At 37.7% G+C, this 14,704-nt stretch overlaps 1 protein-coding gene across 8 annotated transcripts in view; it reads left to right on the top strand.

The window, feature by feature from the left end:
• Nucleotides 1-14,704, top strand: part of LOC148178294 (uncharacterized) — a 101,540-nt gene that overhangs the window by 34,317 nt on the left and 52,519 nt on the right. The gene's annotated exons all lie outside the window — the stretch shown is intronic.

Here is a 14,704-nt window from a genome sequence, read left to right on the forward strand (position 1 = left end):
CAACAATGCTTTGGTGCAACAAGCTTTTGCCTATTAATAATATCAACGACTAACAAGAAATTAACAACCTTGGACGATTAACAATCATTGGCCCCGACTCTAACAAATATGCAGAAAATAAATCATCAGTGTGGGCGTCAGTGTTTTATTTTTTCGACAAAGTATCCTTTTCATTTTATTGCTTTGAACACACACAAGCTTTCATGCCATGCCTTTGTAAATAGCAATCGCTGCTTCTTTAGTTATGTTACTCTGTTCACTTTAAGTTTGGCCACTGTAGTCTGAGACTATTGTGTCACATCTCATGCCGCATGGCTTTTGGGTTCTAAGGTCCAAACAAAAAACTTCTACTAAAATTGTAATGTTTGGGACGTGTTGATGTGTGAATCTTTAAGAATCCATTAAACAGATATTTTTCAAACAAAATTCACATTGATACAACAAATGTTTGAACAATATCTGTTTGTAATTCATTTAGTTGTATCACTACAGTTTTTAATTACTTTTGTTTATTTTTCCGTTCCGTAAATATGTACAAAAACCTGTATAATACAGCTAAGTGTCATCTGTGTAACCATTTCATACACACTACATCCATTTTTGTTCGAAAATTAACATTACGATCTTTTCAAAATACTGTCGTTTCTTGTCGAATTTAGTATTTTGAATTGAGGTATAAAATCGTCCATAGACATCCTCCTTTTGTCACGCAGTCCGTCCAATTTCTCCTGTATATTGGCTTGGTGAACCATAATGCAAACTCCATGAATCTGATAGGGACTAAAAGTGGTTGTACATATTGTGCATGTTCACTCTCGCTATTTCTCAGTGCCGCGGTTTTGGCTAAATTTCATGACGAGAAATGGTGAGGGTGAAATAAGTTGTGTCGTATTTGGGTCTTTTCGCGGCCTCGGGCTTCGTGTAGCAAAGGCTATACAAAGGTTAGTGATTTTTGGTTAGTTTTGTTTTTTAGTTGGGGAATGATTCGGACTAATTAAATGGAGAGACCATTGTCGGTTTTTGTTTAATTCGTTCCGATCTTCCGTTTGCTAGTTTGGGCATTTTTAACTTGTTACTATATTGTTGGCATCTATGCTTTCGGAATTATGCTGTCTATACGGTCGAAAGACTATAATAACAAAAGTAGAGAGCTTATGGAAATGTGGAATGCCTAGCCGGCTTTATATTATTATTCGACTGTGGTTTCCTACTCCGTCCTAAATCATCTTATCCTTCACTCATCTCATGTTTATTATGTATGGGAGTGGAGGCGGTGCCTCTTGCCATGATTTATTTTCTGAAATTGATACCAAATTTGATAAAAATGAATCCTGTTGCACTTGGGACAAATTAAAACACTGTTTTACCACCGACAACCTCCTTTTATTTTGTTCCTTGCGACAGTAGCTTCGGCGTCGCCACAAGACGACGACGATTCGTTGGACACTGACGGCTTCCGAGAAGATCAATGTCTCCTGGAAACGCCAACTCCAGGAGAAGAAACTTCCATCGAGGGCAAGGACTACTTGTCGAATTGTCGTGCTGGTGATATTGAACTTGAAGAAGTCACTCCATACGACGATATTCGCCAGTATTACCAACACCAAGCGAAATTGTTCGCTGGACCTCGAAAACGCTTAGCTTCAACCGAAGACTTAGACGTCGACGGTTCTAATCCTTCCATTGACAATAATCTGCCTTCCAATCGTGATATTGCTCGTGTACATTTAGAAAGTTATAGAATTATTGAATCCGATCCTGCGTTACGACCAGGCGAATTGAAAATCCTTAAAGGTTTTCCATCGCCTGAAGAGAAAGGTGCTAAAGATTCGAAAAAACCCGAAGACTGGGAACGAAAAGAACGAAAGACTGTTGAGAGACTGCATGGAGGAGGTGGTAAAGGGAAAATACCTCCGACTGAAGAAGAGTTCCGAATTAAAACCACACCTGAGAAGAAAATTGCGGTTGCTTACACTGAAACGAACGAAAGAAACAACGAAGAGTACACGAACCAAGTGAGCAGGAGCACGTCACCACTCACTAACAAAGAAATTGCGCCTACTCCTGATTCTACTCCTAATGTTCCGAAATCCTATCCTACTCCAACTCTAGAACTCGTTATTGGACGTAAAGAAGTCCGAACGAAAGAAGCATCAGCCACTGCCGAAAGTCGTCTAACTTTGTACGGTACTAACGACGTTGAAATATCAATCAAATCACAATCACACATTTCTGTCACCACCACCAGAAGAGACGAATCTGGAGTTGAAACTTCAGAAACTGTAGATGTGGGAGTTTCTAACACTACGGAAAAAAGAGGACGTCCTACAGAAAAATCAGAGTATATCATACCTCCTCCAGCGATAGAAACTGCTCAGAAGAAACGCGAAGAAACTGTGAACTTCAGCGGTACTAAACTAATCTACACCTACGATAATTTGAGCGAAAAAGACGACTCTCAAGCTGGTTCTGTAGGTAGCGAAGACAGTTTTTCCCATCACGTCACAGACACTGGAATTTCTTTAACTCGAGGTACAACCGAAACTATCACAAGTCCTACGTCCAAACCACCCGACGTTTTGCATGGATTGCAGACAACAGGTTTTGTATCAGACACCGCCGTTGATGTGGAATTGGAAGAGTGCGAATGCACAGATGCCGGTTTGAGTCCGATCCAAGCCGATGAAGTTCTTCCTCAAGAACCGTTCTTTGAGGAAGAGGTCCATTTCGTCGACGCAAATACTAGTCCTATTGAATTTCCGGAATCCGCATCAATGGCTTTGTCTCAAGTTGATACATCAGAAGCTGGCACTCTTACCGACCAAATTGACACAAAGGATGCATCAAGTAGTCCTATCAAACCTGAAGAAACTCCACCTTCTATTTCCGACAAAATAAAAGATGAAGAAATTTTAAAAAGTAGGAGAGGTTCTGGGGATGTTAAAGCTAAAGTTAAGTTACTTGAACAAACCATAAAGTCACCATCACATGTGATTAAACGAAAGAAAGATGTCTTAGATTCGGAAGACGAGATCAGTAGTATGAAAGATGAAGATTATCGTGGTTCCAATGAAACATTAGCACAGATTGATGATGACTATGATAAAACTGAAACCGTGTCTGATGACAATGATTTCAAAGCGAAGCAACAAATTTCAACGCACACTAAACAAGTAGGACGAAAAATTGCGGAACTACAGAAAATTTTCTCGGGTTCCAGTGATCTTGAAGATAGCGAAGACGAACAGAAGCGACCTCATAAGCCTATCAAACTCAAAGAAAAACTAGAGGTTGTTGTTAAAGAAGACAAAACAATATCTCAAACTAAACTGGTTGAACTAGAAGTCATTCCAAATGGTCTCGATGTATCCGACAGATCTGACGAAATAGAAACGAAATCAGTAAAAGATAAACGCGCGCTCTTTGAAGAGCTTATCTCTAAATCTCAGGAAGGAACCCCTAAGAAAACTTTATCACATCAAGAGAAAACATATACCGAAAATGAGTTGAGTGAATGTATGCGAAAAATCGAAGAACAAGTCATTATCGACACTAAGCCTTCTCCTCGAAAAATGTCAATTCCGAAAGTAGCTCAAAGTATAAAACAAGAAAAATCTTCAATACCAACAATACCAACTCCTGTTTGTGAACCTCCTTGCGAAAAAGTTGTTGTCGAACATAAAGTTCCATCACCAATTCTACAAGAATCTCTTGCTGAAGTTTCTGAAACGAAAGTTGAGAGTGAAAGCACACTGGCTAAAGAAATGAGTAAAATTTTTGACACGCAAAGTAAAATTCTCGAGAGTATCAGCGATCAAAGTTTGGAAGTGTGTGAAGAACCGTGTATATGTGAATCTGTCTGTCCACCAGAAGAAGAAGAAGAAGAAGTTTCAAGCTCTGATATTCATATCATTAAAGAAGCCTTAGTTGCCAACGCCAAGTTGTTAACAACAATAGCACTACCTCCAGAAGTCTTGGAAAAAGATACAGGGAAATTAGATGAAGTTATGTCACAGGTGGATATTACTGAGGAACTGGAAAAGGAGATTTTGCAACAGCGACAAAAAACTGAACTTGAGTTAAGTAAAAAGGCATTGCAATTAGACACAAAACGTGTGGAAAAATCGAAACGAATAAGCGAGAAACAAGTTGAGAAATTGATGTCTGAAGTATTAGAAGCCACTATACAAATTAGAGCAGAGGTAAAGGAACTGAAACCGGATTTGACTCCTACTCCTGAAGGTCAGTTAATACAAATCATTACTTCAACATCAACTGACCACATTAGAGATTTGGAACAAATTAAAGAAGAAGCTCTCAGGGATGACAATAAATTATCATATGCGTTTGTAAAAAATGGGACTGAGTTCTCTTCTGAGGAAGTGAATGGTTATGCGTCCAGAGTAAATGAAATAACTAAAGAGGAAATTTATCCAAAGGAATCAATAGGATTAAAAAAGAGTTTATTATTTTCAAAAGGAGACGATCAACGACGTGGTGAACATCTCATCGATGAATTTGCAATTAAGTCCGAAAAGTCAACTGAAGACGAAGTAGATTATCCCGAGAAACATAAATTGAAAGACGTTTCTATCGCAAACACAACAATGGAAACTGAGAAACGTATTACTAAAACTCAAGAAGTAAAACAAGTTGAAAAAACAACATTTTCATCATCAGAAGTAGACGAAAGCAGAACAATAACTCAAGCCTCTTCAGTCAGTCGTACCAAAAGCAATGAAGTGGATTCAAAAGCGCCGTCTTTACTAGCACATCCATTAATTAAAACAGATAGACCACCGAAAATACTGTCTCAAATTACGACATTTTCGGGCAGAGTAATTTCACAAGATAAGTCACCAATTTTTGACTCTTCTCAAGTTTGGGCGAAATCGGAGCAATTGGTCAATAGAAATGAATCCCACCATGTTCAAAAATCTATTTCTCAAGTTATCAAAACAGAAGAAATTACCGCAAAAGAAAATGTCGTGAACATCAGAGAAACTGGTATCGACGACAAACTTTCTTCAATGAAGTCTGAAAAATTATCTGAGACTAAAATTAAATCAGAAGCTATTGTTTTTAAAGGAAAATCGTCAATGGAAGAGGAAGCAGTTAAGGATAAGATAAATCTCACTCTAAAAGACAAAACACTGTATCGTGAAAAACTGTCTGAAATTGAAGTTAAACCAGCAGATGTTGTTTCTAAGGATAAGTCTTCATTAAAACATGAAGTTGTCAAAGATGATAAAATTCCTACGCCTAAAGACGAGAAAATTTTATTTACTAAGGACAAAACTCCATCTCCTGAAAAACCGTCTGAAATTGAAATTAAACCAACGGAAGAAGTTGTTTCTAAAGGAAAATCGGCAGTAGACGAGGAAGCGGTTAAACATGATAAACCTCCTACTCCGAAAGACAAAACTTCTTCTCCTGACAAACCATCAGAAATTGAAATTAAACCAGCAAAAGTTGTTTCTAAAGCCAAATCGCGAGTTGAAGAGAAAGCGGTTAAAGATGATAAAATTCCTACTCCGAAAGACAAAACTCCTTCTCTTGAAAAACCATCTGAAATTGAAATTAAATCAGCGGAAGTTGTTTCTAAAGGAAAATTGCCAGTAGAAGAGGAAGCGGTTAAAGATGATAAAATTCCTACTCCGAAAGACAAAACTTCCTCTCCTGAAAAACCATCTGAAATTGAAATTAAATCAGCGGAAGTTGTTTCTAAAGGAAAATCGCCAGTAGAAGAGGAAGCGGTTAAAGATGATAAAATTCCTACTCCAAAAGACAAAACTCCCTCTTCTGAAAAACCATTTGAAATTGAAATTAAATCAGCGGAAGTAGTTTCTAAAGGAAAATCGCCAGTAGAAAAGGAAGCGGTTAAAGATGATAAAATTCCTTCTCCGAAAGACAAAACTCCTTCTCCTGAAAAACCATCTGAAATTGAAATTAAATCAGCGGAAGTTGTTTCTAAAGGAAAATCGCCAGTTGAGGAGAAAGCGGTTAAAGATGATAAAATTCCTACTCCGAAAGACAAAACTCCCTCTCCTGAAAAACCATATGAAATTGAAATTAAACCAGCGAAAGTTGTTTCTAAAGGCAAATCGCCAGTTGAGGAGAAAGCGGTTAAAGATGATAAAATTCCTACTCCGAAAGACAAAACTCCCTCTCCTGAAAAACCATCTGAAATTGAAATTAAACCAGCGGAAGTTGTTTCTAAAGGCAAATCGCCAGTTGAGGAGATAGCGGTTAAAGATGATAAAATTCCTACTCCGAAAGACAAAATTCCTTCTCCTGAAAAACTATCTGAAATTGAAATTAAACCAGCGGAAGTTGTTTCTAAAGGCAAATCGCCAGTTGAGGAGATAGCGGTTAAAGATGATAAAATTCTTACTCTGAAAGACAAAACTCCCTCTCCTGAAAAACCATCTGAAATTGAAATTAAACCAGCGGAAGTTGTTTCTAAAGGCAAATCGCCAGTAGAAGAGGAAGCGGTTAAAGATGATAAAATTCCTACTCCGAAAGACAAAACTCCCTCTCCTGAAAAACCATCTGAAATTGAAATTAAACCAGCGGAAATTGTTTCTAAAGGCAAATCGCCAGTTGAGGAGAAAGCGGTTAAAGATGATAAAATTCCTACTCCGAAAGACAAAACCCCCTCTCTTGAAAAACCATCTGAAATTGAAATTAAACCAGCGGAAGTTGTTTCTAAAGGAAAATCGCCAGTAGAAGAGGAAGCGGTTAAAGATGATAAAATTCCTACTCCGAAAGACAAAACCCCCTCTCTTGAAAAACCATCTGAAATTGAAATTAAACCAGCGGAAGTTGTTTTTAAAGGAAAATTGCCAGTAGAAGAGGAAGCGGTTAAAGATGATAAAATTCCTACTCCGAAAGACAAAACTCCCTCTCTTGAAAAACCATCTGAAATTGAAATTAAACCAGCGGAAGTTGTTTCTAAAGGCAAATCGCCAGTTGAGGAGATAGCGGTTAAAGATGATAAAATTCCTACTCCGAAAGACAAAATTCCTTCTCCTGAAAAACTATCTGAAATTGAAATTAAACCAGCGGAAGTTGTTTCTAAAGGCAAATCGCCAGTTGAGGAGATAGCGGTTAAAGATGATAAAATTCTTACTCTGAAAGACAAAACTCCCTCTCCTGAAAAACCATCTGAAATTGAAATTAAACCAGCGGAAGTTGTTTCTAAAGGCAAATCGCCAGTAGAAGAGGAAGCGGTTAAAGATGATAAAATTCCTACTCCGAAAGACAAAACTCCCTCTCCTGAAAAACCATCTGAAATTGAAATTAAACCAGCGGAAATTGTTTCTAAAGGCAAATCGCCAGTTGAGGAGAAAGCGGTTAAAGATGATAAAATTCCTACTCCGAAAGACAAAACTCCTTCTCCTGAAAAACCATCTGAAATTGAAATTAAACCAGCGGAAGTTGTTTCTAAAGGAAAATCGCCAGTAGAAGAGGAAGCGGTTAAAGATGATAAAATTCCTACTCCGAAAGACAAAACCCCCTCTCTTGAAAAACCATCTGAAATTGAAATTAAACCAGCGGAAGTTGTTTCTAAAGGAAAATCGCCAGTAGAAGAGGAAGCGGTTAAAGATGATAAAATTCCTACTCCGAAAGACAAAACCCCCTCTCTTGAAAAACCATCTGAAATTGAAATTAAACCAGCGGAAGTTGTTTTTAAAGGAAAATTACCAGTAGAAGAGGAAGCGGTTAAAGATGATAAAATTCCTACTCCGAAAGACAAAACTCCCTCTCCTGAAAAACCATCTGAAATTGAAATTAAACCAGCGGAAGTTGTTTCTAAAGGCAAATCGCCAGTTGAGGAGATAGCGGTTAAAGATGATAAAATTCCTACTCCGAAAGACAAAATTCCTTCTCCTGAAAAACTATCTGAAATTGAAATTAAACCAGCGGAAGTTGTTTCTAAAGGCAAATCGCCAGTTGAGGAGATAGCGGTTAAAGATGATAAAATTCTTACTCTGAAAGACAAAACTCCCTCTCCTGAAAAACCATCTGAAATTGAAATTAAACCAGCGGAAGTTGTTTCTAAAGGCAAATCGCCAGTAGAAGAGGAAGCGGTTAAAGATGATAAAATTCCTACTCCGAAAGACAAAACTCCCTCTCCTGAAAAACCATCTGAAATTGAAATTAAACCAGCGGAAATTGTTTCTAAAGGCAAATCGCCAGTTGAGGAGAAAGCGGTTAAAGATGATAAAATTCCTACTCCGAAAGACAAAACTCCCTCTCCTGAAAAACCATCTGAAATTGAAATTAAACCAGCGGAAGTTGTTTCTAAAGGCAAATCGCCAGTTGAGGAGATAGCGGTTAAAGATGATAAAATTCCTACTCCGAAAGACAAAATTCCTTCTCCTGAAAAACTCTCTGAAATTGAAATTAAACCAGCGGAAGTTGTTTCTAAAGGCAAATCGCCAGTTGAGGAGATAGCGGTTAAAGATGATAAAATTCTTACTCTGAAAGACAAAACTCCCTCTCCTGAAAAACCATCTGAAATTGAAATTAAACCAGCGGAAGTTGTTTCTAAAGGCAAATCGCCAGTAGAAGAGGAAGCGGTTAAAGATGATAAAATTCCTACTCCGAAAGACAAAACTCCCTCTCCTGAAAAACCATCTGAAATTGAAATTAAACCAGCGGAAATTGTTTCTAAAGGCAAATCGCCAGTTGAGGAGAAAGCGGTTAAAGATGATAAAATTCCTACTCCGAAAGACAAAACTCCTTCTCCTGAAAAACCATCTGGAATTGAAATTAAACCAGCGGAAGTTGTTTCTAAAGGAAAATCGCCAGTAGAAGAGGAAGCGGTTAAAGATGATAAAATTCCTACTCCGAAAGACAAAACCCCCTCTCTTGAAAAACCATCTGAAATTGAAATTAAACCAGCGGAAGTTGTTTTTAAAGGAAAATTGCCAGTAGAAGAGGAAGCGGTTAAAGATGATAAAATTCCTACTCCGAAAGACAAAACTCCCTCTCCTGAAAAACCATCTGAAATTGAAATTAAATCAGCGGAAGTTGTTTCTAAAGGCAAATCGCCAGTTGAGGAGAAAGCGGTTAAAGATGATAAAATTCCTACTCCGAAAGACAAAACTCCCTCTCCTAAAAAACCATCTGAAATTGAAATTAAACCAGCGGAAGTTGTTTCTAAAGGTAAATCGCCAGTTGAGGAGAAAGCGGTTAAAGATGATAAAATTCCTACTCCGAAAGACAAAACCCCCTCTCCTGAAAAACCATCTGAAATTGAAATTAAATCAGCGGAAGTTGTTTCTAAAGGCAAATCGCCAGTTGAGGAGAAAGCGGTTAAAGATGATAAAATTCCTATTCCGAAAGACAAAACTCCCTCTCCTGAAAAACCATCTGAAATTGAAAGTAAACCAGCGGAAGTTGTTTATAAAGGAAAATCGCCAGTAGAAGAGGAAGCGGTTAAAGATGATAAAATTCCTACTCCGAAAGACAAAACTCCTCCTGAAAAACCATCTGAAATTGAAATTAAACTAGCGGAAGTTGTTTCTAAAGGAAAATCGCCAGTAGAAGAGGAAGCGGTTAAAGATGATAAAATTCCTACTCCGAAAGACAAAACTCCTCCTGAAAAACCATCTGAAATTGAAATTAAACTAGCGGAAGTTGTTTCTAAAGGAAAATCGCCAGTAGAAGAGGAAGCGGTTAAAGATGATAAAATTCCTACTCCGAAAGACAAAACTCCCTCTCCTGAAAAACCATCTGAAATTGAAATTAAATCAGCGGAAGTTGTTTCTAAAGGCAAATCGTCAGTTGAGGAGAAAGCGGTTAAAGATGATAAAATTCCTACTCCGAAAAATAAAACTCCCTCTCCTGAAAAACCATCTGAAATTGAAATTAAATCAGCGGAAGTTGTTTCTAAAGGCAAATCGCCAGTTGAGGAGAAAGCGGTTAAAGATGATAAAATTCCTACTCCGAAAGACAAAACTCCCTCTCCTAAAAAACCATCTGAAATTGAAATTAAACCAGCGGAAGTTGTTTCTAAAGGTAAATCGCCAGTTGAGGAGAAAGCGGTTAAAGATGATAAAATTCCTACTCCGAAAGACAAAACCCCCTCTCCTGAAAAACCATCTGAAATTGAAATTAAATCAGCGGAAGTTGTTTCTAAAGGCAAATCGCCAGTTGAGGAGAAAGCGGTTAAAGATGATAAAATTCCTACTCCGAAAGACAAAACTCCCTCTCCTAAAAAACCATCTGAAATTGAAATTAAACCAGCGGAAGTTGTTTCTAAAGGCAAATCGCCAGTTGAGGAGAAAGCGGTTAAAGATGATAAAATTCCTATTCCGAAAGACAAAACTCCCTCTCCTGAAAAACCATCTGAAATTGAAATTAAACCAGCGGAAGTTGTTTATAAAGGAAAATCGCCAGTAGAAGAGGAAGCGGTTAAAGATGATAAAATTCCTACTCCGAAAGACAAAACTCCTCCTGAAAAACCATCTGAAATTGAAATTAAACTAGCGGAAGTTGTTTCTAAAGGAAAATCGCCAGTAGAAGAGGAAGTGGTTAAAGATGATAAAATTCCTACTCCGAAAGACAAAACTCCCTCTCCTGAAAAACCATCTGAAATTGAAATTAAATCAGCGGAAGTTGTTTCTAAAGGCAAATCGCCAGTTGAGGAGATAGCGGTTAAAGATGATAAAATTCTTACTCCGAAAGACAAAACTCCCTCTCCTGAAAAACCATCTGAAATTGAAATTAAATCAGCGGAAGTAGTTTCTAAAGGAAAATCGCTAGTAGAAGAGGAAGCGGTTAAAGATGATAAAATTCCTACTCCGAAAGACAAAACTCCTCCTGAAAAACCATCTGAAATTGAAATTAAACTAGCGGAAGTTGTTTCTAAAGGAAAATCGCCAGTAGAAGAGGAAGCGGTTAAAGATGATAAAATTCCTACTCCGAAAGACAAAACTCCCTCTCCTGAAAAACCATCTGAAATTGAAATTAAATCAGCGGAAGTTGTTTCTAAAGGCAAATCGTCAGTTGAGGAGAAAGCGGTTAAAGATGATAAAATTCCTACTCCGAAAGACAAAACTCCCTCTCCTGAAAAACCATCTGAAATTGAAATTAAATCAGCGGAAGTTGTTTCTAAAGGCAAATCGCCAGTAGAAGAGGAAGCGGTTAAAGATGATAAAATTCCTACTCCGAAAGACAAAACTCCCTCTCCTGAAAAACCATCTGAAATTGAAATTAAACCAGCAGAAATTGTTTCTAAAGGCAAATCGCCAGTTGAGGAGAAAGCGGTTAAAGATGATAAAATTCCTACTCCGAAAGACAAAACTCCTTCTCCTGAAAAACCATCTGAAATTGAAATTAAACCAGCGGAAGTTGTTTCTAAAGGAAAATCGCCAGTAGAAGAGGAAGCGGTTAAAGATGATAAAATTCCTACTCCGAAAGACAAAACCCCCTCTCTTGAAAAACCATCTGAAATTGAAATTAAACCAGCGGAAGTTGTTTTTAAAGGAAAATCGCCAGTTGAGGAGAAAGCGGTTAAAGATGATAAAATTCCTACTCCGAAAGACAAAACCCCCTCTCCTGAAAAACCATCTGAAATTGAAATTAAATCAGCGGAAGTTGTTTCTAAAGGCAAATCGCCAGTTGAGGAGAAAGCGGTTAAAGATGATAAAATTCCTACTCCGAAAGACAAAACTCCCTCTCCTAAAAAACCATCTGAAATTGAAATTAAACCAGCGGAAGTTGTTTCTAAAGGCAAATCGCCAGTTGAGGAGAAAGCGGTTAAAGATGATAAAATTCCTACTCCGAAAGACAAAACTCCCTCTCCTAAAAAACCATCTGAAATTGAAATTAAACCAGCGGAAGTTGTTTCTAAAGGTAAATCGCCAGTTGAGGAGAAAGCGGTTAAAGATGATAAAATTCCTACTCCGAAAGACAAAACCCCCTCTCCTGAAAAACCATCTGAAATTGAAATTAAATCAGCGGAAGTTGTTTCTAAAGGCAAATCGCCAGTTGAGGAGAAAGCGGTTAAAGATGATAAAATTCCTACTCCGAAAGACAAAACTCCCTCTCCTAAAAAACCATCTGAAATTGAAATTAAACCAGCGGAAGTTGTTTATAAAGGAAAATCGCCAGTAGAAGAGGAAGCGGTTAAAGATGATAAAATTCCTACTCCGAAAGACAAAACTCCCTCTCCTGAAAAACCATCTGAAATTGAAATTAAACCAGCGGAAGTTGTTTATAAAGGAAAATCGCCAGTAGAAGAGGAAGCGGTTAAAGATGATAAAATTCCTACTCCGAAAGACAAAACTCCTCCTGAAAAACCATCTGAAATTGAAATTAAACTAGCGGAAGTTGTTTCTAAAGGAAAATCGCCAGTAGAAGAGGAAGCGGTTAAAGATGATAAAATTCCTACTCCGAAAGACAAAACTCCCTCTCCTGAAAAACCATCTGAAATTGAAATTAAACCAGCGGAAGTTGTTTCTAAAGGCAAATCGCCAGTTGAGGAGAAAGCGGTTAAAGATGATAAAATTCCTACTCCGAAAGACAAAACTCCCTCTCCTGAAAAACCATCTGAAGTTGAAATAAAACCAGCGGAAGTTGTTTCTAAAGGAAAATCGCCAGTAGAAAAGGAAGCGGTTAAAGATGATAAAATTCCTTCTCCGAAAGACAAAACTCCTTCTGAAAAACCATCTGAAATTGAAATTAAATCAGCGGAAGTTGTTTCTAAAGGAAAATCGCCAGTTGAGGAGAAAGCGGTTAAAGATGATAAAATTCCTACTCCGAAAGACAAAACTCCCTCTCCTGAAAAACCATCTGAAATTGAAATTAAATCAGCGGAAGTTGTTTCTAAAGGCAAATCGTCAGTTGAGGAGAAAGCGGTTAAAGATGATAAAATTCCTACTCCGAAAGACAAAACTCCCTCTCCTGAAAAACCATCTGAAATTGAAATTAAATCAGCGGAAGTTGTTTCTAAAGGCAAATCGCCAGTTGAGGAGAAAGCGGTTAAAGATGATAAAATTCCTACTCCGAAAGACAAAACTCCCTCTCCTAAAAAACCATCTGAAATTGAAATTAAACCACCGGAAGTTGTTTCTAAAGGCAAATCGCCAATTGAGGAGAAAGCAGTTAAAGATGATAAAATTTCTACTCTGAAAGACAAAACACCCTTTCCTGAAAAACCATCTGAAATTGAAATTAAACCAGCGGAAGTTGTTTCTAAAGGAAAATCGCCAGTAGAAGAGGAAGCGGTTAACGATGATAAAATTCCTACTCCGAAAGACAAAACTCCCTCTCCTGAAAAACCATCTGAAATTGAAATTAAACCAGCGGAAGTTGTTTCTAAAGGAAAATCGCCAGTAGAAGAGGAAGCGGTTAACGATGATAAAATTCCTACTCCGAAAGACAAAGCTCCCTCTCCTGAAAAACCATCTGAAATTGAAATTAAACCAGCGGAAATTGTTTCTAAAGGCAAATCGCCAGTTGAGGAGAAAGCGGTTAAAGATGATAAAATTCCTACTCCGAAAGACAAAACTCCTTCTCCTGAAAAACCATCTGAAATTGAAATTAAACTAGCGGAAGTTGTTTCTAAAGGCAAATCGCCAGTTGAGGAGAAAGCGGTTAAAGATGATAAAATTCCTACTCCGAAAGACAAAACTCCTTCTCCTGAAAAACCATCTGAAATTGAAATTAAACCAGCTGAAGTTGTTTCTAAAGGAAAATCGCCAGTAGAAGAGGAAGCGGTTAAAGATGATAAAATTCCCACTCCAAAAGACAAAACTTCCTCTCCTGAAAAACCATCTGAAATTGAAATTAAACCAGCGGAAGTTGTTTCTAAAGGCAAATCGCCAGTTGAGGAGAAAGCGGTTAAAGATGATAAAATTCCTACTCCGAAAGACAAAACTCCCTCTCCTGAAAAACCATCTGAAATTGAAATTAAACCAGCGGAAGTTGTTTCTAAAGGCAAATCGCCAGTAGAAGAGGAAGCGGTTAAAGATGATAAAATTCCTACTCCGAAAGACAAAAGTCCTTCTCCTGAAAAACCATCTGAAATTGAAATTAAACCAGCGGAAGTTGTTTCTAAAGGAAAATCGCCAGTAGAAGAGGAAGCGGTAAAAGATGATAAAATTTTTACTCTGAAAGACAAAACTCCCTTTCCTGAAAAATCATCTGAAATTGAAATTAAACCAGCGGAAGTTGTTTCTAAAGGAAAATCGCCAGTAGAAGAGGAAGCGGTTAAAGATGATAAAATTCCTACTCCGAAAGACCAAACTCCCTCTCCTGAAAAACCATCTGAAATTGAAATTAAACCAGCGGAAGTTGTTTCTAAAGGCAAATCGCCAGTTGAGGAGAAAGCGGTTAAAGATGATAAAATTCCTACTCCGAAAGACAAAACTCCCTCTCCTGAAAAACCATCTGAAATTGAAATTAAACCAGCGGAAGTTGTTTCTAAAGGCAAATCGCCAGTTGAGGAGAAAGCGGTTAAAGATGATAAAATTCCTACTCCGAAAGACAAAACTCCTTCTCCTGAAAAACCATCTGAAATTGAAATTAAATCAGCGGAAGTTGTTTCTAAAGGCAAATCGCCATTTGAGGAGAAAGCGGTTAAAGATGATAAAATTCCTACTCTGAAAGACAAAACTCCCTCTCCTGAAAAACTATCTGAAATTGAAATTAAACTAGCGGAAGTTGTTTCCAAAGTCAAATCGCCAGT

This window comes from Gnatocerus cornutus, chromosome 2, assembly GCF_029298725.1.
Source record: "Gnatocerus cornutus isolate USDA-ARS CGAHR chromosome 2, icGnaCorn1.1, whole genome shotgun sequence".
Taxonomy (NCBI): Eukaryota; Metazoa; Arthropoda; class Insecta; order Coleoptera; family Tenebrionidae; genus Gnatocerus; species Gnatocerus cornutus.